Source organism: Diabrotica undecimpunctata, chromosome 3 (genome assembly GCF_040954645.1).
Source record: "Diabrotica undecimpunctata isolate CICGRU chromosome 3, icDiaUnde3, whole genome shotgun sequence".
NCBI classification, from domain to species: domain Eukaryota; kingdom Metazoa; phylum Arthropoda; class Insecta; order Coleoptera; family Chrysomelidae; genus Diabrotica; species Diabrotica undecimpunctata.
Window position 1 is genome coordinate 154,335,790 of NC_092805.1, and position 26,421 is coordinate 154,362,210.

The 26,421-nt window shown below is 33.1% G+C and overlaps 1 protein-coding gene across 3 annotated transcripts in view; it reads right to left on the bottom strand.

Annotated features, from left to right (window-relative positions):
- Nucleotides 1-26,421, bottom strand: part of LOC140437618 (solute carrier family 41 member 1-like) — a 146,321-nt gene that overhangs the window by 112,297 nt on the left and 7,603 nt on the right. Inside the window, exon 1 of one of the 3 annotated variants that reach the window (XM_072527233.1) lies at nucleotides 6,329-6,390. The exons of the other annotated variants lie outside the window; for them this stretch is intronic. The gene's annotated coding sequence lies outside the window, so the exon portion shown is untranslated. Of the gene's footprint in view, nucleotides 1-6,328; nucleotides 6,391-26,421 lie in introns of those variants that run through there. 3 annotated transcript variants of the gene reach the window in all.

A 26,421-nucleotide genomic window follows, 5' to 3' on the forward strand; every position in this document is an offset into this window, starting at 1 on the left:
TATTCTTCTCAGGATCCTTCGTTCAAATATAAGCAGGAGATTTTCATCTGCCTTGGAAATGGTCCATGCCTCCGACCCATATGTCAACACTGGTTGTATAAGGGTTTTGTATATGGTTATTTTTGTTTTTTGGCTTAAGTTTCTGCTTCTCATATGTCTACTCAGTCCAAAATAGCATTTGTTTGCTACGATTATTCTTCGCTTGATTTCTTCCGTCATGACGTTCTCCTTGGTGATCAGGGAGCCTAAGTATGTGAATTTGTCCACCACTTCAAAGGTAGAATTATCAACCGTGAATTGGTGGCCGATGTTTCTGGCTCTATTGTTGGGTGATGATGCCATTATCTTAGTTTTATTTTCATTTACTTGCAGGCCCATATTTTTTGAGGTGTGTGACAAGGTGGTATACATTTCTTCTAGCTTGCGTGTTGTGCGGGCAACTAGATCAACATCATCTGTATATGCCAAAATTTGGGATGATTTAATAATAATGTTTCCTCTGCTGTCTATTTGGGCATCCCTGACCGCCTTTTCCAAAGATATGTTGAAAAGGAGACACGCCAGCGTATCTCCCTGTCGCAGCCCAACATGCGTTTCAAATGCCTGTGATTGTCCGCCCTGTATTTGGACTTTGCAAACAACTTTACGCATTGTAGCCTTAACCAATCCTATCAGTTTATCGGGGATGTGGAATTCATCCATGGCTTCATACAATTTATTTCTTAGGACACTATCATTAGATGATAGTGAAGGGATATCATCGGCTTTAAAAACTTACTATAATCTTACTATAATCGATCATTGGAACCGTCACCAAAAACTGCGTGGCAAAAAGCTGACATCATGAATATCACGAACCGGCTTACTTAAAGAAATATATTATTCGATGACAATATGTTAAATGTAGAATTATTAAATTTTGCAAAGAGACACATGCTCGAATACAATAAATACGATGTCGGTGAAATGGCTCGTGAAGAGAACATAATAATTCTATGCCTCCCTTCTTGTCGTGGTGATCTAAACCCTATCAAACTTATATGGGCTCAAATAAAAAGTCACTCAATTTCATTATCAATGCAACTAATAATGATTCCAATAGTTTTTCATCCTCTGACGAGTTTTGTTTAGACGATAATTAATATTTTGATCTTTTGTGGATGTCGAACTACTTTTTCGATATTGACTCAAATAATAGGTAAGTTAACTGTGCTTACATACATGTCAAATTAAAATACTTACGCCTTCTATAAATCCTACATACGTAACTAATTTTTAAACGCTAATTAAGCTTTACGTAGTTATGTTTCAAATACATAAAAAACATAAATTTGGTAAACATACTTCTTTAGTATATATAAATTTTTAATATTTACTGAATAACGTAAACGATACGCTACTGTATGTGTAGTGAATCTCCAGACTGAGTGATATCTCTCTCTCTAACTTGCGGCTTAGATTATCTACTGTTCTTTTCTACTGGTCAGTGTTGTCATGTTGTACGAGTTACTATAACACGTTCGTTATTCTATGACTATTTGACTGTATAATATGAATTATTAATATAAAAGTGGATACATTATCTGGCAACGGTGTTATCGTCAAAAATTAAATTATGGTCTCTTAGAAACTAAAATGTGCCTATAATTTAGGTATTTTACTATAGGCCATATCACTCGCTATATTCTACAATGTCGTCTACAAGTTACTGTAGTTCCTGCAGGCTGTTAACATGAACGACTGTCATGGGCTAATATCTTCTATTATGATTAGATAATTTATTAATTCTACCTGATTAAATTTTCAGAAGTATTTAAAATTGTGTAATAATTATAACGCGAATATAAATGTATTGTTATAACGATATTCGAACTGGACGTTAAAACAATAAATAAAATATTTCTAGTCTAATTTGTGGTTAAGTATGAAAACTATAATAATAAATTAAAAACCGTACACGAATGCCACCCCCCTTCCCATCCCACATTGTACGACGCTGACGTGAATACCTTAATATATTTATTGGGTTTTTAACTTTGTTGTAGGTATCTGCGTAAAACCTCGCTATGATTCATTGGTAATTGTAAATTTATATAATATGTCTACCAATTTCCCAAAACCCCAGATAGAGTTAACAAAGAAAATTTTAATGTAAAAAGTAATTGATATGTTAATAAAAGAAACAGTATTCATTTTTATTCTATTTTAAGAATTGTATTCGGCGAAATACGTTTAATTTATTAATTAATTTATTAAAGAAAACTTATTTTTTATAAATAAATTAACTTTGATATTAATATTGCAGTGAATTATTAATTTTGTTTATAAATTAGTGTAAATAAATTATGTTTATAGATTAATTAATTTTGTTTATAAATTAGAATAAAACAGTGTTTAAATTTATTGTTACGCAAAATACTACATAACTGATTATATGCTGTAAAATACTTTTAGTGCTAAGATATTTGAAACTGTCCCGGGTTGAATAGGAGAAAGAAGAGAGTGCCAGGTAATCATAAGTAAGATGATCACAGGAGATGTTTGTTTAAACACCATGCAGCTTGAAAAATTTGAACTTGGTAATATTCAAAGAGGGATAAAAATAGGTAATCAATGACAGAAAGAAAGCAAGTAGCGAAAAAGAATTATAGTGTTATAATAAAAGAGTAGAATAAGGGAATAGTGTCATCGAATGCCATAGTCGGTGGACTAGTACGCATTTCGATGCGCATCGCCCCGCCTCGAATTTTCCCATTGGCTCTTGACCCGGAAATTCCTATTTATCGCTCGAACAGCGCATGTAAATATTGGCGATTTTCAGGTCAGCCAAGTCAGTCCCTCAGGGGCTCTCCGAGAGCTTAGTGCTCTCGGGGCTCTGCTTCCTGCATTTATTTTCCATACTCTGTGGCTGAGAATTGTTTCAACTTAACTTGGTGTTTTATTTCGACGAAGAAATTGTCATGTAAGAAATATCTTGCCTTTTTCAAGGCAAGACACCGAAGATAAGTATTTTCCAAGTCCATAACCCGAAAATGGACTTAAGTAGAGGAGCTCTCGACAGTATATTCGAAGCCCTCTACAGAGCACCCGAAGATAACAGAAGGTGGTTAGACCCTTAATTGTTCCCCCAAGGTGACAATAGAAGGTATGGAAGAACAGATACCACTCTTCCATCCGACATAGGTCGGATGCTTTCTTGTAAAATATTTTCTTCTTTACACCGTAAAGGATTATACCGTATTACACCATAAGCAGAAAGTCTTCGCAAACTCTATAATAACTTTTAATTACACAAAACATCAATCAAATGCAAAACAGATGGTTAGCTAACTCATTTTATAAAATGCTTATTAAATTAAACAAATGAACGAATTCGAAATCCAATCGGTCAGAAATGCAAAAACCAACGAAAATAACTATATAATGGAATAGTTTTATCTACCATTAGGAAGCCTTTCCTCTTATAAAACAGAACAAACCAAGAAACAATAAAGAACAAAGGACTAGATAAGACAGAGGTTTCTCTTCAATCCTGACCCCCGGAGGGAGTGAAGTGGTCATCGTGAAGTCGTGTATTGTCCTCCTCCAAATATCACTGTCTTTGGTCACTTCTTTTACCTCATGCATAGGTCTTTTTGCATAATCCTGTAATTTGATTGATCCATCTTGTTGGGGATCTTATTCGTGATCTTCGACCTTCTATCTTTCTTTAGATAATAAGTATTTCCATGATTTAAGTGTCTGCTCTCATAACATGTCCAAAGTGTTTTAATTATCGAAGATATAATTAGCTGGATAGCCGTTTGCTACGATTTAAGCTCATTTAAAATTGTAATAGTTGCCCTGTTGTTGGTCCACGGAATTCGTAAAATTCTTGTCCAACAGAACATCTCAGTGATATCTACCTTTTTCTTCCATTTATCGCAGGGTCCAAGATTTACATCCGTATATCAGTATTGGGAATATTAACCAGTTAATCAACCTCATTTTTAGAGTTGGTGAAATTTGTATGTGTTTGTGATCAATGATCCCAGATATAAATATGAGCTCACAAGATAGAGGTACAAATCATAAATAACTTATATTGGAATCAAGTAGCTTTAGTGCAAGTAGTGCACTACAGATAACATATTCATACTAAGAACGATACAAGAAAAAGCTTATGAATACGACATAGACCTATATAATATGTATATAGACTTTAAACAAGCTTTTGATAGTGTGAAAAGAGACAGAATGCTGGAACACCTTTCTAGTCTAGGTATACCTAAGAAATACATCAGCCTCATAAAAATGACGTTGCAGGGTTCAAAAGCCGCAGTCAGAGTAGATGGAGAACTGACTCCCCTGTTTAACATCAACATGGGAGTAAGACAGGGAGATGCCCTATCAACCATGCTATTCAACCTAGTTCTTGAGGCAGTCATCAGAAAAACCAATATAACCGGCCATATAAACACCAAATCAGTACAAATTATTGCATAAGCAGACGATGTAGCCATCATTAGTAGGAATAAGCCACGACTAATGAAAGTGTTCAAACAAATTGATCCTGAAGCAAGAAAAAGAGGTCTCAAAATAAACGAAGCAAAAACGAAGTATATGACAGTCAAAAGAATAACTGACAATGAAAATAATATCACAATAGACAACTATACTATCGAACGAGTGGATGCCTTTACATCTCTCGGCACAGAAATCAATCAGAAGAACTCCGTAAGTAGCGAAATTAATGCACGTATTTCCAGCGGGAATCGTACATACTATGCTAATAAAAGATTGATGACATCGAAATTATTAGACAAAAGAACCAAAATGACTATCTACAGAACACTGATTAGACCCGTAGTAACCTATGGATGTGAAACTTGCGTAATGACGAAAAAAGATGAAGCCCAACTCAGGACATTCGAGAGAAAAATACCGAGGAAAGTATATGGCCCAGTACAAGAGGAAGATGGCACATGGAGAATCAGGAGAAACGACGAGGTTAATGAGTTAAATGAAGGTAATAACATTGTAAGATTTGTGAAAAGTCAAAGACTGTCATGGCTGGGACATGTGCAGCAACAAAACGATGCAAAAACAACAAAGAAAATATTACAATGGAATCCCATAGAAAGGCGAAAAAAAGGAAGGCCCAGAACGAGATGGTTGGATGACGTGGAAGACGACCTGAAAACAATGAACATAAGACAATGGAGAAGAAGGGCACAAGAGAGATCTGAATGGAAGGACATAGCCAGACAGGCAAAGACCCATCCAGGGTTATGATGCCAAAAGAAGAAGAAGAAGAAGAGATCACTAATGCACAGATAAAATGAGTAAGACTGTGGTATCTGACAAGGATGTGCTTTTCTCAATTTCAAACTAGTAATCTATATTTAAAATCCCTATTCCAAATATTTCATAAACTATGATAGACAGACAGCATTAAAGCAATTGCATGAAGATTATAGAAAGTCCTCATGAATAAATAACATAAGAAACTGGATGGAAATGGGCACATATTTCTAATAAGAATAAGACAAAGAACAGTTCACCCACAATATAGCCAAATTTCAGATATGATGAAAAATTAGGTTTATTATATACTGGTCCAGCCTAAGTCTTTCTGGTTCTATATTACTAGGTTTATAGGATCTCCGAAATGAAGTGGTGTTTATGGAGAATGTTGTGCAAAAAATTGTCTCTTAAAATTTATTTGATAATTTTAATTTTCATGATATGGACCTGTATTTTTTTCTGTATTTTTTTTATATATAATATTCTTTTTGTTTTTGATGTTAGTGATAGAACTCCTTAATTTTAAACATTTCCAATCTATCAATCTATTCAAATCTAAGAGTGTTATAGAACTTATGGTATAGATATGAACATGGTTTTTGCTTGGATATTGTCTTAAAAATGATCGCAAGAGATGCCTTTATCATTAACAAGATTCTGAATTTAACGTTCAACTAACAGTTCAAGTTTATATCAGTTTTGGTTAATTTTTATGTTTTTTATTTATAGCAAAAAAATTATTTTAAAATTAGTTCTTGAGGTGGGCCAGTTGCCAAAAATCGGTGAGCCCACGGCAAAGTGGGAGATTTCCTATTTACACATTCTGTTACATTTTATGAAGTCTTTCTTTATACATAATTTTTCTAGTATCATTGTTTTGTAAGAATATTATTAAGATAATATCTGTTGTTGTTTTTATAATTGATTGTGCCAATTCAAAAAAAAAACCCCGATAATTTAATTCACGTCTAATGGAATGTTTCTAACTCTGCAGTATAAATACGCACATAATAGAAAAACGATAATAATGAAAAATACTCACGTAAAGATTACAATAGAACCTCCGAGAACTGATTGTTTTTAAATGTTCTTTCATTAAATGCTATGTCACCTCAAATTGCGCGCGTGTTATTCTGTAGTAGGTAACGAACCATCATTAGCAATAAGCTTTATTGTTTTGTTACTCTAGATTATCTCTTTTAATATTACTTACATTAGCAATATTTACTTTTGCCAGATTTTGGTAAATGTGGCTATAAACCTGGGGTTGTTAAGAGGTATTAACTGTCTAGCTGTTGGAAAGTTTTTTATTTACTCTAAAATTATCACAATAAAAACATTACTCCATATTGCACACTTCTTCAACAGATGTTTTTTATTAATCCTTGAAACATAAACTAAGGACAATGAATGGTAAACTGGTCTCTGTTAGACAACATTAAATGGTTTATGGTACAAATTTAAAAAAATGTAAAATACTTAATAATCATCATAAGACATAATAACATTTTTTTATAAGTGCAATTTTTAATATTTATTTAATATAATACATTGAATTATCCCATATTATACCCATGAAAATTAACGGAAAACCTAAAAAAGGAGTAGGATCTTGCCGTCCCAATTTTTTTTTTCAGGAGCTGGCAATTTTCTCATAATATCGTTTGCAGAAATATGACTCTCATCCTTCTGATCTGGAAATACAAAATCTTGTCGCGGCGTCATTTTTAAAAAATTTACTAAAAATTCTGACTGTTCTAGTTCCTTTTCGATCTGACCAACAAAGAATTTGAGTGTTTATTTTTGAAGCAAATTTAAGGAGAACAAAATCCTCTTTCTGAATATTCGAAAGATCCAATCCAAAATCTTTACCATCTTCAGTCTCAACTTCCATAAGACTATCATCTGATTCTTCGCAATAATTATTAATTTCGCTTTCTAATGTCTTCTCATCAAAAACTTTGCGAATATGGGATTAGCATTTTTTCTTTTCTATATTGCTTGCCTTTCTTTTCTGAGCCTGTTTTCCCCCTTTTCTCTTATTTCATTTTCTAATCTATTTTTTTTCTGGTGCAACGGCCAGAATGGTTGAATTTTTTTTCTTTCTTTTTTTCTTAGGACTTATTCTCACGGCCTTTAGATATGGACGAATTTGTTTCGGAGTAAGTTTTACATCAGAAATTTATTTAAATTTTGGAACTTTGTTTTTCGGTAGTTAAAACAGGTTGACAATTATTGTTGACTTGTGGTTGAATATTTGTCGATGATGATTCATTAGTTCATCATTTCAGTTGTGGTATCTCGCTTCGATACATCACTGAATTCCGTAACTTCAGCTCCTACGAAATCTTCTGAGGAAAAAATATTTTTATTAAAGAGATAGACCGGTGTTTAAAAACGCAGAAATAATGTTTTTCCTATTAAATGCTTCATCAATGGCTGGAGCTGTTAGATGTGCAATGTCATAAATTGTTATAGCTTTTCTCGGATGTGTAGACATCCATAAGTTAAATGCTGCACGACAACTACCCTTAAAAGGGCCAAATACACACATACCGAGAGGCTGCCAACGATGTGTTGTATGTGGAAACGTTAAGAGTACTAACCATTTTCCCTACAATACAATATAAAATCTAACATTGCATGTGTCTTATGGTTATACAAAAGTATTAACGCAGGGTTTTCCTTAGAACCATGCATTTTTTTAATATGCTTTACAACTTCGAGGAATATTTCGTTGGTCATCCAACCAGTTGGAGAAGCAATACCAATGATGCCTTCTAGAGCTCCAGTCAGGAAGGACTGTTTAAATCGCACTCGTGAGAAGATATAAACAGGTAAAATAGCATTTCCATTGGCAATGATTATTCCAACATGCGCCCCTTCTTCTTTGAAACTTCTTTCACCAACGGATGTAACGAGAGCATATTTTAAATTTACAAAAATGTTTGGTGATTTTACTAAATTTGTTGGTGCTTCGAAAAATTTACTAACAAGAGTGTCAGCTACCTCAGTAAATTTCTTAAAAACATTGTTTTTTTGAATTATTGTTACAAATTTTTAAAACATATCTTTTCCAGTGTCATATCTAACATTTTGACAAGCTGATCTAATTTCTTTTATTAAGGTTATGTTTTCTACCAAGGACAATTTTGATAATTCTAATTTAGTAATAGTATTTTAAAGCAAAGTAAAACTTTTATTAATTAATGAAAGCGCCCAATTAATACTTGGTCGCCGAGAGGTAGGCCGATTTGGTCTTAGATCAATACTCCAAGACCCGCATTAGGAGCTCTTACCAAATCAGTACTGCAGCTTGAACTCCTGGGACGGTAGGCTTTTGATCAATAATCAAAGGCCGGTTGGAGATCTTACCAGATGATTTCTCCGGTTCGAACTCGATTTTATGTTGCGGCGAACGTCGTTCTATACAGTTGTCAGTATTCCATCTCCAACGCGAATCAATGGTAGTGGTAGCTGTCAGATGGGGTACGTGTTTACAGATAGATGGCAAGCCAACGACAAGCGCTGGCGGTGGTGCCATCGATACAAATTTAATAAGAATTTCGTCTGGTCTTCAGATTTAAGAATTCTTTTTCTGCGTTATTACTTATGAGACTCTCGGATTGATTGACTGAGGATATTTGCTAAATTCATTATTATATAAGCGATTTCTGTATTGCTGTCATTATCTGTACTGCTGTCAAATTAAATTAAAATCGTTGTGTATAGTCTGTAAGTGTTTAACTTTCTTGTAGACTGCTTACCTTATAAAACTTATTAAAGGTTAAATGGTGGTGATGGTTTTAGCTTTCTTGTATCTCCTGGACTCTATTTATTGGTTTAGACAACTACCAACTTCCTAGGATTAACATCTACATTAACTTTAATCGGAAAGAAGAGTAATTGCACATAAACATGATCTAAATCTAAATCTTTGCGATACTGGATAAAAAATCACATAAACCGTGGGAACCACAGAGCCCATTTGCAAATTACTAGGCATATTTTAATAATAATACTATTAGATAAAGTCTATTTTATAAATTTATATTGTATTAGATATAATAAAATTGTATTATAAATTTCGTATAAGACTAAGTTCTCAGATTAATTTTAGGTAATCGGCAGTATTATACTAATCACACGCAGACTTTTCTAGGCATACGATTAATGATATACAAATAGCTACGATTATCGATTAGCATTGAACGATTATAGTTCTGCGATAATAGTCACATACGACCCGAGGAATTCAACTTTTACACTACACTTTTTACTTTAGTAAAGGTAAAATTTTAAAAATGTTTAACTTAGATATTTTTATGAGCGCATTATTTTTAATTAAGACTGTATTTTGTGTACACGGTTAATATTACACCAACTTTAACTAATTCTTTACATTCATTTACACGCATTAGAGAAATAATAGATAAATTACCAAAACAACAATTTGTTTTATTCAAATATATCTAATTTCTAAGAAAGCTTAGATTAAAATAGGCTTGTTCTAGATAATTATCAAACAAAACTCATATTGCTTTATACAGGATGTGAGTACTTGATTATGAGATTAATTAAATAGAAAACATAATTAAAAAAAGCTTTTTATAAGTTGATTGATTGTTTTGTATTTTGGATCTTATTTGGGAAGTATAATTCGTATATCCAAGCTGGTCAGTAAAATATTAAACAAAAATATTGATAGGATAACATATAATTAGATACAAATTTAACTTAAAACTTAAAAAAATGGCTATAAATATGACACCACACACTACTGTTAAGATTCTTATTCGGAAGACGTTGAAAATGCCTCCGAGCTTTACCACTTCAAAATTTGCCACTGTAAAATCCTTTTGTCCATCTTTTACATCTTCGAAAATTCTCCTGAAAACAATTCTCTATCAATATCAGATACCAAGCATATTTGCCTGACTTTTGTTCATAACCCAGATTTGGCTGTCATAAAAGACTGTTTGTTAGATCACTGTTCGACATATTCTCAATTTTGCCGCCCTCGAGATTTTTTTCCAATAATTTGTGCAGCGCTCCAACCGTTCTTCTTTCTTTTGCGATCAGCTTTTCGATTTCTTGATTTTCTTCCACTTTATTTATCAGTTGTAACTCTAGATATTCATTTTGTATAACAGTCGTCTTTTCTCAGTTCTCGTTAATCTTCTTTTCCTAAAGAAAAAATCTTCTTTTTCATTTTCCTAAAATAATTTGAATAATCTTAGTAATTCCGTTTTTGTTCTACCTCTTAGTACTAAATTATTATCGGCAATCGTCAAAACCTGGGTTTTGTTGTCATATATGATTCCTTTCATATGTATTTATATAAGCACATAATTGCTTCCTGCACGAATTTGAAAGATACTGTTCACAAAGGGTCACCTTGCTTATACGCAATACTAACGCAATAATAACAGGCAAACGTCGTCCAAAAGAAAAGCTTGATATGGTATTGATACAAGTCTGCTATTTAGGGAGGCAGTAGAAAAGTGCAAAATAGCTTTGATGGTAACCAACCTTTTTTTTGAAAGGACATGATATATAAAGAAGAAGTTTACCTATAAGTCTAGATTCTTCAAGAATATATAAGTGTTGTAAGTATCCCCACCCATGCATAATTAATTCTGCGAGGATGTCATTGTTACATGCTTGTAGAAACTGCATTGGTATGTCTTAACTATGTATTTGTTCCGTATACATTCTTAGTAGTGCGTATAATAATTGCTTGATAATTTAGATATTAACGTTGGTCTTCTTTATTGTGTAATGCCACGATTACTCCGTTATTCCATATCAGTGGAAGTTGTTAATTTTTACATATGCTTAGTATCATTTCGTTGCGCTTAATAGTGAGCCACACCTTTTTTTATCAGTTCTGCACTAATATTCTCTGATCCAAGTGACTTATTGTCCCTAAGTTATTTACAGCTGCTTCCCCTTCGGCTACTGAGAGTGTACCCTAAAGAAATTCGTCCATAGTATTACTATTTCCCTCTGTTATGTAGCATGCTTTCCCCTACATTTCTGCATATTCCTGTTCTCGATTTAATCCTTTCTACTTTTGTTAAATTTTTTAAAGGACTTTCTAGTTTCTGTCGTCTTGTTCCATTCTTCTCATAATCTAAATGAATATAATGTAGAGCAAAGTTCAGAGTTTTGTGCAATTTATGTACCTTCAATAAAAACCAGTATTTAAACTATATACAGATCGGGTGACTTTGACTTGTTTTTGGTGAATTTTGAGAATGTCATAACGCCCTTGCTTAGCAAAGCAGATAATCATACTTGGTGATCAATATTGGTGATATTAGTATAAGTTTTAAAATTGAATCTGACACTTATTTTGATATTTAAAATCAATTAATATCTTTTGGTCCAAAAGTAACTATCAACTAATATACTAGAATCATATCCCAGTCCAGTAGTTGCATATCGACAATATTATTAACAATTTTTCTGAAAATATCTACAGAGTGGGTATTTTTAATTATTAACAATTTTAGGTTATTGACTCTGAGCATAAAGTTGTTAACACTAATCAAACATATTTCAACGGTTTATTACTTCTTTTGGTTTATAGAAGCTTAAAACTAGCTAGTGGACCAGCTAGTACAAAGATGGACTTTTTCTATGATATTAATAATGATCCTGCGTTTTTGATAGTCTTTTTACCGAAACTTATAACAACATAATATTAAACCATTTTTCACTAAAGAGTTCGACAAACTGCTGAAAAAACACCCGTGCAATGGTTTATTAATGAATTAAGGTCTTACATATCTACAGGCCTACAGATCTTTCTCTTATTAAACACATTGCAGATGCCACTAAGGATCCCGATTTGTTCAAAGTATATAAGAAACAAAAATTTGAATAAAATCGGCAATTACAAAATGCTATAAATCAGCTTACTGTGATTTTTAGCTTTCTATAATAAATCTACAGAATGCTGGAAAATAGTAAATTTCGAAAGAAACAATACAAGATCCAGTTCGTTGTAACCTGATCTACCTCCAGATAAAATGAATCAGTTTTTTACCTCAATTGCAGAGAATATAATTACATCTCTTCCCACTATTAATGATGATGTCCTCTTAAATTATATAAATTATCATGCTCCGAGCAAGTCCCTTTTTTCGCCCCATTGTGGAAGAAGAGGTCTCATCAAATAATAAAGTCTCTTAGTAATTCTAATTGTAGGGAGTTTCACGAAATTAATAGCAAAATTTTAAAAGAAACTTACTAAATAGTTTTAACACCTTTCGCTCATCTTATTAATTTAATTCTATTAACTGGAGTATTTTCGAAAGTACTAAAAGGCTCAAAAATACTACCTATCTACCAAAAAGGTGATTCCTCGAATTACAAACCCATAAGCATTATTTCTTTTGGGAAAGTGATTAAAAAGGTTATCAAACAATAATTTTATTGCTATTTTGAGTCCAATAATTATTTTTAGCTACTCACAATATGGATTCATAAGTGCTCGTTCTACTGCGAACGCGGTATTTAATGTTATGATCGAATTGATTGAGGGGCAATTTCTCTTTGCGACTTATCGAATGCTTTTGACTGCGTTTCATACGACATTTTGCTGGTAATTAAATTACTATGGAATCAGAAGTATCCCTCTTAAGCCTATAACTTCTTATCTATGTGACAGACAACAAGCGGTAGTATCTAAATGTCATCTCTCCTACTTTCTATCCGTAAAACATGGAGTCCCACAAGGTTTGGTCTTACGACCTCTTTTGTTTATTATATATGTCAACAATTTGCCTAAATTCATGTCTCCGTACAAATCAGGAAAAAATAATGATTTAAAAATGTCTTATGACGAAGCTTCTACTAAATCTATCACATGGTTTGTTGCAAACAAACTAAAACTTAACTCCAATAAAATGCAAAATTTGATTATATCTAATAGTAATTAACATAATCATTTATAGTTTAGGTGAGAGTAGGCAATTCAACAAATGCACTTCAAATTTTTAGAATACAAAAGAAAGCTATCAGGATTTTAGCAGGTGTTCGTTATCTAGAACACTGCCGACCTTTCTTTATCAATTTCAAAGTTATGCCGCTACGTTCTCTATTAATATTTCAAGTTCTGAATAAAATTCACAGAAAACGGACCCATTTAGTAAAGCAGTCTGATGTTCACGTGCACAATACGCGAAACTGTCACTTTTTATGAACAAATCGCTGTATATTACGTCTTTTAGAAAAGAATTCCCTTCATTATAACTACTATTTTTATTAATATTATTAAAATATATTCTGAAACATTGCTTTTACTGCCCAAAAGAATAGAGGACTCATTGCAGAACATCCATTGAACTGCTTACCGTCACTTTGTCATAAAGCATTTTCTGTTTTAAAATATGTTCTTGTTTGTGATACTGTTGTTTAAGTTACGTTTTATATTTCTATTTTAGATACTATGTATATTTTATGACTTGATACAAACAATATTTGTATTTGTTAAGTAAATAAATAAACTAAACTAAACTATTCTTCTAGTTTACAAAATTCCCTTTCTGTGTTTTTCCTTTTTCTTTCGGTGTATTTTTTCTTCGCTATAAATATACTATTTTAAAGCAAGTTTTAAAAATAATATGTCATTCAACAATAAAAAGTAAAAATACATTTTGAGCCTGCTTAGTTTTGGTCAGTAGATGAGCTTTTAAAAATTTGATTTCAGAAATTTTAGGTAGTTCATCTTCAGTGTATTTTGTAATTTCTCCTATACACATGCATTTTACAATTTCATTATGAAATTTAAGATTCAATTTTGAATAAATTAGAAGTTAAATAAATGAGATCGGTCTTCACTATAAACACTAATAGTATCATCGGATTTCTTGATTCTGAAGTAGTTGGTTTCTTATCATATCATTATTCTGAAACTACTTTCTTGTCGCATTTTAATTTTATTTACTAAATCTAAAGAACATTAACTATAATTTTAGTATAAAATCGTAGCTAATTGAAACTGAAATTGTGGCTAATCCCCTTTAAAAAATAGTAAATTTAGTTTGTTTCTTATGCTAATAGAATCCGCATAATTTTCATATACATTACATCATACAAATAAGGTTTAACTTTGAATTACCTTGTTTATGATTTAACCCTTTCACGACACCAGTTTTTCAACGTGCCGTGCCTCAGATACGGGAGTTTTTGTGCCTTGCGCTTCAATGCGCTTATGCATATATGCGTTTCTCGACTTGTAGTAAATAAGTTCGTAGGTGTAAAATTGAAAAAACAAGTATAGAAGATAAACGTTTTATTAATTATTTATAAAAATGAATATAAATCAAAGAAAATATTCAAAAAACTAAAACATATAATTCTATATTAGAATAGCAGAAGTTTAGACCCAGTAAATTTTTTTATTATGGTAGTTTTCAAAACAAGGTACAACACAAAGAGGAACCTCACACTGTTGGCAACAATAGATTGTTACTTTGCGTACTTTTTTTTTACTGCAAACGAGACATCTTTTTCTGGTTTGCTTATTTTGATTAGTCGTTTCCAAACGTGATGGGAAGTGCCTCTCAATTAGTCGCAAAAGAGAATCTTGATGATCCTTAGTTTTAGTGGATTGCCTTGGCTTGGGTATATGAAATTTTTCTAGAATTTCTCGTGTCAATGTAAGGTGAAAATCTGCCAATGATATTTCAGATGACGTTTTCATTTTGTAGACAGCGTGCGCATGCATTTAGAATAGACATATCAAGAAGTCGAAAAAATACTTTTTTGTACTACTTGATGGTTTTTCGTGCAGACTCGATCGAACTTAGTAACATTTCTGTACGATCTACAGCACCCATGTTACTATTATAGTCAACTACTACCTGAGGTTTTGATATAATATTGTCAGTATGGTCCTTTTTTTCCGTAGCAACAATATTTGGTTTATGAAATGTACTCAACATACGAACTTCGCGTTTGTCTTGCAATTTGAGCGCAACTAAATTTTTTTATGTAAAGGCTTCTATCTCGTTCCGATTTAGTTTTTGTATCATAGAAGGCATGTTTTTTCTATTACTCTTTACAGTGCCACATGCATTTGTCTCTTTTAACCACAGTAAGCTAAATAAATTTGGACTGGTATACCAGTTATCAGTATATAGCCAGAGTATGGCCAGCATTTAGCATATATATATATATATATATATATATATATATATATATATATATATATATATATATATATATATATATAATATTTATCCCGTTTCACAGTCACATAAAACAAAAAATTTAACCCTAAATCTATGTCTTTTCGAAGGTATGTATTGTTTAAAGCTTAGTCTTCCTTTGAACAACATCAAACTTTCATCAATGCATAAATTTTCGAATGGGTAAAACACGTCTTTGTATGCTTTCAGAAGATGAGACACAACTAATCTTATTTTATGTAGTTTATCGTTTTTTTAGTATCATCGTTATTGTCGACAAAATGCAAATTTCGTTGAATCAATAAATAACGGTTTCGTGTAAAAATTTGTGAAAATATCGGTCTCGACAACAAAGAATCTTTGGACCAATAATCTACCAGCCGTAGTTTTTTTACTTGCGCCATCAAAATTGACGAATCTATAAAACAGTACATTTCACTTACTGTTATTTCACTCCATTGTTTTGTATGGCTTCTCTGAATATTTTCGTTTTAGGGGTAGAACAGATTTGTTTGTTCTGCTACGTAGATTAGTGTTACGATATTTACAGAGAAAAACAGTTGAAAATATTCCAAAATACTCAGGCTATCATTTTGAATTGAGCACCCTAAACATTTATTACCAAAGGGATGTGTTTTTGGTTTATATACATCACCGTCAGCTGAAAGTAAAAAAAAAAATAATATAAAAATAAGTCAAATTGTTCTACAGATAAAATTATAACTGAAACTAATTTTTACTATATATTTATTAGAACTTACCAAGTTCATTAGTATCAGTGGAACAACCCGGTACTGGATTTTCTACTTCCAGGTCTAGTTATGTATCTGATACATCAGTTATTATTCGTTCGTCTACTTCATTCTCGTTTTCAGAGAAATCTCCCTCTGAGTCACTTTCTGCTTCAAAACTAAACTCCAAAAGCTTCTCCAACTCTTCTACAGTCAGATATCTTTTTTTCGAACCCTATATATATGTTAGGGATTCTACAGTATTCACTGCCTTCCCTTGCTCAACCGTTTCCATCTCTCTCTATTGTTCCATTCTCCATCGTTTAGTCCTCTCTTACTCATGGCGTCGTCTACTTCGTTCCACCAGGATTTTCGGGGTAGTCCTCTTTTCCTCCTTCCTATGGGGCTCCATTCGGTTATTCTCTTTATCCATCTGCTGTCGCTAGTTCTTCTTACATGTCCATACCACTTTAGTCTTTTTTGTTCTATATATGTTAGTATGTCTGTTTCTATTGATGTTCTTTGCTTTATTTCGTCATTACTTCTCCTATCCATTCTTGTTACTCTGCAGCATCTTCGCAGGCATTCCATCTCTGTTGCTACTATCTTACTGCTGTTTTTCTTGTTTATGATCCAATTTTTAGCCCCATATGTCATAATACTTCGCACTAATGTTTTATAAATCTGCGTTTTTGTCTTCATATTTAGGTGTCTATCCCACCATACTGAGTTAAGTTGTCGGATTGCTGTTCTTGTTTGCCCTAATCTTTGTGTAATTTCTTCCTCTATTGTTGCCTTTTTCGTGATTATAAACCCCAGGTATTTGAATTTATCCTTTCCTTTGATTGTTACGTTGTCATCAATCTGTAGATCTTCTATGTCTTCTTCACTTGTAGATAGGTACTCTGTTTTCGCGAGGTTAATATCTAGGCCAGAATACCCATTTGTTAAAAAAATATTAATATAATTCAAAATACTTAAATGAAGGTAATGTGGTTGAAAAGCAAATTATGCACGTACCACCGTCGTCAACAAATGACTTAACACTTTTTCCAAATGTACTGACTTCACTCCAACTCCCAAGCAGTTCTTCGCAGCTGTGTGAAATTCAATAAGCGATGACATGTTAGAAATAGTATACAATACGCAAATGCGATTACGAACTTTCCCGATCTAAAGTATATTTTGACGTAAGTGAATAACGTATGGTCCTAAAGTTTTGGGAAAATATCAAAAGCATATAACTCTGACCACAATAATCTTATATTTTTATTAAATTATTCAACAATTTAACTTAACTATCCTTATTATAAATCATAATTCAAATGACAGACAAGGGACCATTATTTTCGATTTGCCTAATAATTCCCCTGACACGTTGCATCATCCTTTGGACGACCTCGGCGTCAATTTCTCTAATTTTTGTATATATGCGGCGTCTTAACTGTTCCTGATTTTGTGCTTCCCATCCGTTATTATAGACTTTCCGACTTAATATTGCCCAGAACTCTTCAATTGGACGAGCCTGAGGTAGGTTGGGGGGATTGTCTGCTTTCGGTACAAAGGTAATGTTGTTAGTTTCGTACCAGTCCCTTGTGATCCTCGCGTAATGACATGAAGCAAGATCTGACCAAAAGACTATTTGATCATTAAATTTGCATGATGTGTGTTCACAAACTGAAACAATTTAGAGAGACATCTTTGAATATAAATATTTGCGTTTAAGGCTTCGCCTGGAACAACACCAATGTAGGGCTGTGAGATAAAGCCAGCCTCAGAAATTGCACACTATACCAAAATTTTGTCCTCAAATTTTTTCTTACTTTTGAATTTTATTTCATCAGGTACATTTTCGTAATCATTCGTGTAAAACTCATCGTTACCCTTGATCTTAGAGTTGGACAAAGTTAAATATTTTTCATCGTCCATCACGATCAACTTGTTGACGAAATGCACTCGCCTTAACGCGCAGCAACATCTCGGAATTCTCTCTAATTGATCCTTTGTGTAAATAATAATTGCCAGAATGATTGCCAATATTCGGAACGAATAGGCACTGAAAGAAGAAGAAGATCCTCTGTGTATTTTGGAGCTTTCCTTCTTTTCCGGTAGATAATATTGTTACTCGATAGGGTCCTGTATACTGTAGTCTTTCCAACATGAAATCTTCTGGTCAGTTTTCGCTGTGAGACCCCAATTTTGTTCTTAGCTGCTTCAATCAGTCTTGCCTCTCTTATATGGTTCAAAATCCGCGGTCGGCCACTTTTACGCAAGTTAACACATGGTATCCCTTCTTCACATTCTCTGATTGTGCGATAAATTGTCGATTTGCTTATGTTTTGATCTCGATAAATATTAACAATATCTCGTTTCGACATTCGCCCAACCATATTATAAACACCTCGACGAATATCAATTTTATAAGACATTTTGCAGAGCACAAACCAAAATATTCTGCTTTGTTTATTAAATGTCAATAACTGATGGCATTTCAATTCCATGGCATTCTTTGTTAAATGCATTTTGCTTCTCAATCCGACCAGGTGAAATTTTTCCCAAAACTTTAGGACCATACGTTATATGCGTCTCCCGTATCTGTGGCAAGAAAACTTGTGCGCGTATATGCGGTTCCCGACGTTAAAGGTTAAATGAGCTGACCAAGAGATCGTTTGTACACTACATCGGTAGTTTTCTCGTAAAATGTGTAAAGGTTGGAAAACTTTGTGAATGTGCCCGGCATCTAATTTTTAATTAACTAAGTAAACAAAAAGGTAGTCAGTTTCTAATATAATTTCTTAATTAATCCGACTGTTATAAAAGTCAAGTCAAAACAGTTACACACATCTTTAAAATTAATAATAGCTGCACGAGATGGCTATGGTCCTTATTTAGAAATGCATCGTTACTCTCAAATTCCTTAACAAGACTGTTAACACCTACTAAACAATTATTTTTCTAGAATATCAAACAGCTCTCGTATCGTCGTATTTCACATCGAATTAATTTAAAAACTGTTAACGTAAATTTGGACGTCGTCGTTTAATTGTGATTTGAGCACCATAAATTAACGCGACGATCACCGCGTATAAATAACTTTATCAGTAAATTAAACAAAGCAGAATAGGCTTTCAGTTCGAAATAATGAGGCTTTAAGGGTCATTATATTTGATAGGTGTCGAATTTTTCGAGAAGAATTAATTGCTGAAGTTCGTTAGTCACAATCAGAGACGGAACTATCTAAAATTTCTAAAGGTTTTATTTGTCAGGCGTATCCAAACTAAAGGCATTATTATAGGTATATATGGCGCAGATATTGTTTCTAAAACGATTTTTATTTACCCTTCCTAGACTGTTTTCTTCTGTATGTTACATTAAAGATTGGATGGGGAACAAAACTAAAGATGGAGTACATTTTTCAGAAAATATGCAGATAATTAACATTTAATTTAATTCCATTTGATACTTCATAACAAAAGGTTTCGAAATGGAGTACAAAGTGCAAAAACCTATCCAAGGGCAGATGTAGATACGGACCATAATCTATTACTAACAAACGTCAACATTAAACTTAGAAAACTGGGGAAAAAAGTTAAAACCATCAAAATAAACATCAAAAACCTAAAAGACGACAACTGCCAACGGCAACTAAACGCAGAAATAAATAAATTAACTGAAGGAAGCGTGGAATGGGCAGATATGAAGAAAGCCATACTAAAAGCGGGAAAAGAGGTCCTAGGCGAAGAAGAAAAAACCGCTAAAAAAGACTGGATGACACCGGAAATAGTTGAGCTAATAACTGAAAAAAGAAACTACAAAAATAAAGATGAAAATAAATATAAAGTCATCAAGAATAAAATCAGATATGAAATCAGAAAGGCTAAGGAGGAATGGATGAACAAGGAATGCCAGGAACTGAAAGAACTCAGCAACAAACATGGCACCTCAAACTTACATAAAAAAATGAAAGGAATTACAGGCAACACCAGACAAAGAAGAACACTCATAACAAGAGATAATAATGGAGGAATACTTACTGAAGAGAGCAAAATAAAGGCATTTATGGGAACACTACAGGGTGAGTCATAACTATTGGGACATAGACTAAGGACAGGTTATTTGGACCAAAATATGGCTATTGGGCCAAATATGCCTTAATAAAATGTTGCTGAGAAAAAAGATACAGGGTGTTAAAGTTAATTTTTGTTTTTCGTTTTTTGCTAATAGTTTCCCTGTATATTTATAAATTGCTATCAAAATTGGCACAGAGGCATAATCTTAGACAAGAAATAGTATTTTATTTACAATTTTACGTTTTGTCATAGAGGGCGCCACGTGGATCATCCGTAATGATCAAATTGAGTCTAAACTTTTTCTGATGAAACTTTTTAGTAATTTTTATTAGAAAATATGACGTAAACATAATTTTTACGTAAAATTGGTACTCTTGTTTAAACATGATAATTTCAACCGTTTTCGATAAAAACGCAGTCGAACTGCTTAGAGTCTTAAAAAAGGATTTCAAATATTACTTCATTTATGAAAAGTATGCTTTGGACTGTCAGATAATTGTTGTTGGTAAATGTCATTTATTCAGAGTAAATTATTTTTGATGTAACAGTGTAGTGTAATGTTGCATTATTTAAAAGTAATCATTACTTTTTTTGATTGAAATGCCTCGTCACAATCATTTTACTAATGAAGAAATGCGAGATATGATTTGCGTATACGCACAAGAAAATTTTCGCGGTCGCTCGGCAGCCAGAAGGTATAGAATGTTATACGCAAACAGAAGGCAACCAAATCACAAAACTTTTGCAAGATTATATCGTAGTTTAGGTGAAACTGGGTCATTTCACACTAAAAATCGGGGTGGTCGACCGAAACAAATCACACCTAATCAAGAAGATGCACTTTTGGTTAGAGTAGATGAAAATCCTGAAATAAGTTCACGACATTTATCAGCCGCAACAGGAGTAAGTCAGTCGTCTATTGTTAGAATTCTTAGAAAAAAGAGACCTCCATCCTTATCACTTCACTCCAGTTCAAAATTTACTTCCAACAGATCTTCCACGACGGTTACAGTTTTGCCAACGTATTCTGAATAAACATCGCAATGACAGACACTTTATTAAGAATATTATGTTCACCGACGAAGCAACTTTTACCAGACGAGAGGTTTTTAATTGGCGAAATAGTCATTATTGGGAAGAAGAAAACCCGCATGCTATTAAAGCTAGACATTTTCAGCATGAGTTTAAATTGAATATTTGGTGTGGCATTATAGGCGACCAACTACTAGGGCCTTATGTTCTTCCTCCGAATTTAAATGGAGATTCTTATTTATTCTTTTTGGATATTTCTTTCTTTCTCTTAGTGATATTTTAGATGATCTGTCACTGGATGTAAGAAGAAAAATGTGGTTTATGCAGGATGGAGCGCCACCTCATTTTTCATTAGCTGTTAGAAATCATCTTAATGACGTATTTACTCAACGATGGATTAGCAGAGGCAGTGATTTTCAATGGCCACCAAGAAGTCCCTGAGTACAACCCGCTAGATTTTTATTTTTGAGGACATATGAAGTCCTTAGTTTATGCCAATGAAATTAATACACTAGACTAACTTTGGAGATACATTCAAAATGCAGCTAATCTTATAAGGGGACAGAATAATATTTTTTTTAACGTCCGAAAATCCTTTATAAAAAGAATTAGAACAGGCATAGAAATCGGAGGAGACCATGCAGAACATTTAGTTTGAGTTTTTGTGAGTTCTTTTAAGTTAAAGTGTGTTTAGTTTTGATTTATCGTCAAAACGGAAACCTTACGTTAGTTGCATTAGTTTGGTATTTGATAGTGGAATTGTAAATAAAATACTATTTCTTGTTTAAGATTATGCCTCTGTGCCAATTTTGATAGCAATTTATAAATATACAGGGAAACTATTAGCAAAGTACATTTTATTAAGGCATATTTGGCCCAATAGCCATATTTTGGTCCAAATAATCTGTCCTTAGTCTATGTCCCAATAGTTATGACTCACCCTGCATATCTTCCATCTGTTTTATGACGAGAGCGAAAATGAACAAGATATAGGTGAAGAAGAACAATACCTACAAATTTTACCCTTAGAAGTAAAGAATGCCTTACAGAATGCAAAACAAGGAAAAGTACCGGGTCCTGATCAAATTCCAGTTGAACTGTTACAAGCCTTAGATGACGGTAATATAAAGAGACTCACCAGATTTCTCAACCACATATATGTAGAGGGTAACATCCCGGAGGAATTGCTTAAATCGATATTTTTCACTCTTTTAAAAAACAACGATCCCAAATCATATAATGACTATATATTGATAAACCTAATGTGCCACCCTTTAAAGATTCTCTTGGAAATTGTTGAAAACCGAATTTATAAGAAATGTGAGGAGCAGATAGATCAAACGCAGTTTGGCTTCAGAGGAGGCATAGAAATGGCAAGGGCAGCGTTCTTAAAATTCAAGCAATTGTTCTGTGACAAAAATCTGAATACTGCGCTGAGACTGAGGTTTGTTGAATGTTACGTCTGGTCCCAACTATTGTACGGGATAGAACTTTGAACTTTATGTTCCGGAGAATGTTGAGAATTGCATGGACTGCCAGGGTCACCAACGAGAAAGTGTTGAGAAGGATGGGTCGAGACAAAAAATTGTTGAGAACAATAAAAGTACGCAAGGCTGCATACCTTGGACACATACTGAGGAATGATAAATATAGTCTTATGCAGAGGGTAGAGTCGATGGCAAAAAGGGAATAGGTAGAAAGAGGAATTCATGGCTGCGAAATATTCGAGACTGGACAAACATGACTCTAGACGAATTATTTCACGTTGCGAAAGACAGAGAAACTTTTAGAAATGTGGTCGCCAACCTCCGTTAATTGGGAAGGCATAGGAAGAAGAAGATTTAATAAGAAACAGTGAAATTAAGAAAAATATGATACACAAATATAGCATGAAATTTCGGTTTTGATTTTTGCCGAAATGCCGAATTTGAAGTTTCACATTACAAACGATCTAAAGTACCTATTTAAAACTGTTTTTTTTTTTCGCATTTTCCCGATCATGTCCACGATGGCGATGGCGATCTCGGTTTCTGTAGAAAATAAACACATCGGACCGATAGCGACCTGCGATTTCAATATTATAAATAATACAGTTAGAAATATAGTTTATAAAATGATATTTATACAGTTTATTTTGCAGAAAAAGTAGAGATGTTTGAAGAGATGATGTGAAAAGCTAAGGCACAAGCAACAAGAAGAATTTCATAAATTGTATCCAAAACTTCGCATAGATGAGAACCTTTTCTATATACATATATTTTAGAATGAATTTTGAAAGTTTGGATGAAATTTTGTTGTTTGGTTATTTTTATTAGACAAAAAATCACCTAACAACATACAAATTTTAAGGAACCAGTTGATGCTACAGAAGTATTTTATTTTTAATAAGTACGGTCTTGTAATCTGGGTAGGACAGGTCGAACAATATATCATATTTTTTACAAATTGAATAAGCTTTTTAATATCTATTTTTATTTTCATCGACGCGACCAGCGATAAACGTAACCTGTTGCAATCTGAACGCTAAACTAATTATATCGCCGCGATTGACGTCAGAAAACTGCATAAATTCATTTGATCGCCAGCAGGTCGTGACCAGTATGTGCTGGTTCACTTGTTTGCTGGTCGCTATCGTGAACGCAATCGCGCCGTGATCGCCTAGGTGTGTTTTCCGCTTTACACAAGTACCTACGTTTTTATAAGCTACACTACTTCAGTTACAAATGTCACTAAAACCGTCTTCATGGAAGTATTTTCCGTGGCGTGCAATCGTTTGAACTATCACCTGAACCATCACTATAGGTGATGTATGAGATGTAGTACAAATAACAATAAAATACTTATTTAAGATTTCAGAACAAGTATCTTGGACTAGTGTTCTGCAGAACACCGTAAAGAAAACTAATTTAAAAACAATTACTGAAACTACCGTTCAATGAAAGTAGACCGTCTACCAAACCTTCCAACTATGCATGAGAGACTTTCTTTCTGGCTGAAGTGTCATCCTAAAAAGTATTGGTGAGAAAAACCTCATAGCCTAAAATATTCTTAACACTTCCTATTCGTCTCTCTGTAGTGTAATCATAAAATATTCCAAAAAAATATTTTCCCACCTCTTCACCAAATTGTTGACCTCTTTCCAACGAACTTCCTAACAACTACACCGATATTGAAGAGCAAACTCTACTTTTTTATCGTCATTAGTTAAATAACTTACTTCGAGCTCTACATCTGCTTAAAGACGGATCGTTTTATGTAGATTCTCGATCTTTCTATAAAAAATACCGTTCACCGCAAAACAAGTTGTTTTTTCTGTGATCCGCAAGATGCCAGACCAACCACCAATGGTAATAAATGTATTACGACACAATTACCAAAATACAAGTAATATATATATTATAAAATACCATACACATGCTCTCAAGAGTCACAAAATATCTCAACGCGGTGAAAGAGCGTACTTAAAGACATCCACTCTATACAGAAAACAAAAACAGTCAGACTTTTTCATTAGGGTCAGCAGCCTTAAAAAGATATATGAACGGCATTTTATCTTCAACACATGGTTTATAAATATTTTAGTTGACTATTCAAAGCGGATTCACGCAAAAAATGAAAAATATACACACAAAATACTATGCAACCAGAATTACAGTTATTCGATATTGTCACTAAATTAAAATAATATATTTAAGCAAAACGATTTTATTATTTTGTGAATTAATTAATAATAATAGACACCAACGTTACCAAATTATTGTTTATGATAATTCTGCATATATATATATATATATATATATATATATATATATATATATATATATATATATATATATATATATATCCAGTTATTTATCTCTCATCAGGAACACCTCTATACGAAGCAACAAGAAGTCAGGAGACAGGAGACCTCTCTTCGATATCAAATTAGGTAACAGCAAATTCAAAGCATATTGGAAGCTATTGGACAATGCTGGGAATAACCTTTTACTCCAAGAATACATTTGCAGTTCACCGTTGAAAACACTATCTTTTGCACTGTTTGCGTAAAGAAAATACATTAAAATAAAAATAGATGATTGCATTTTCTTTCATTTTAACTCCACCATTATTTTACAAGTTTCCAAATATTCAAATTTCATCAGAAACACTTGTGACTGTTCAAGCTGAAATAAAATGCAGTCTATTTTGGCTGTTATAATAAAACCAGTTTAAGTACGGTAGCAAATTAGGTGAGCAGGAAATCCAAAGCTTATTGAACGCTATTGGATGGTGCTGGAAATAACCTTTTACTCGGACACTAAACCTAAAGTTCACCGTTAAAAGCACTATCTTTTGCACTGTTTACGTACAGTAAAGATGTTAAAATGAAAATAGATGATAGCATTTCCTACCAATTCTAACTCCACCATTATTCCTCACGTGTTTCTAGTTATTCAACTCTTATCAGGAACACTTGTGACTGTTCAAACGAAAATACAATGCAATATATTTTGGCAGTTATCTTTATACGAAGTAACAAGCAATTAGAAGACCTCTCGTCGAATATTCTACGGCTGTCACCGTCTCTCTCTTCGCATTTTTGATGCCCCTTGTGCATCTGCCATGTATTGTTGCCTGTTCTTAGTTCCTTGCTTCATCAATACCGTGGTTGTCGTCTCTTTCCTTTCCCAGAAGGAATGCATTCTAATATTCTTCAAAACTATCTGACTTGTGGCATATTGTTTCCGTGTCCAAACCATTTCAACCCTCTTTTCTCTCTTTTCTCAATCTCCTCGCCCATATCACGATCTAGCTTCATTTAGTCACGTATTTGCACGTTTCTGATCTTTTCTGGTTTTGATCTATCAGAACTTCGTCTTAAATAATCTATATATGTCGATATAACCGGATTTAGCACAAGCTAAAAATGATTTCATTAAAAAGTTCATCTGAATTTTCAGATCTCAAATCTGTTTAAATTGACAGATACGTCTTATAGGCGGGAGACAGCCTATATAAATATATCAGTTAAATTTTAAAACAATTAAACTCAAAATACTTTCTAAACTTAATAGATTACCACATAAACAAAAAGTGTAACAGGTAACAGGAAATCTT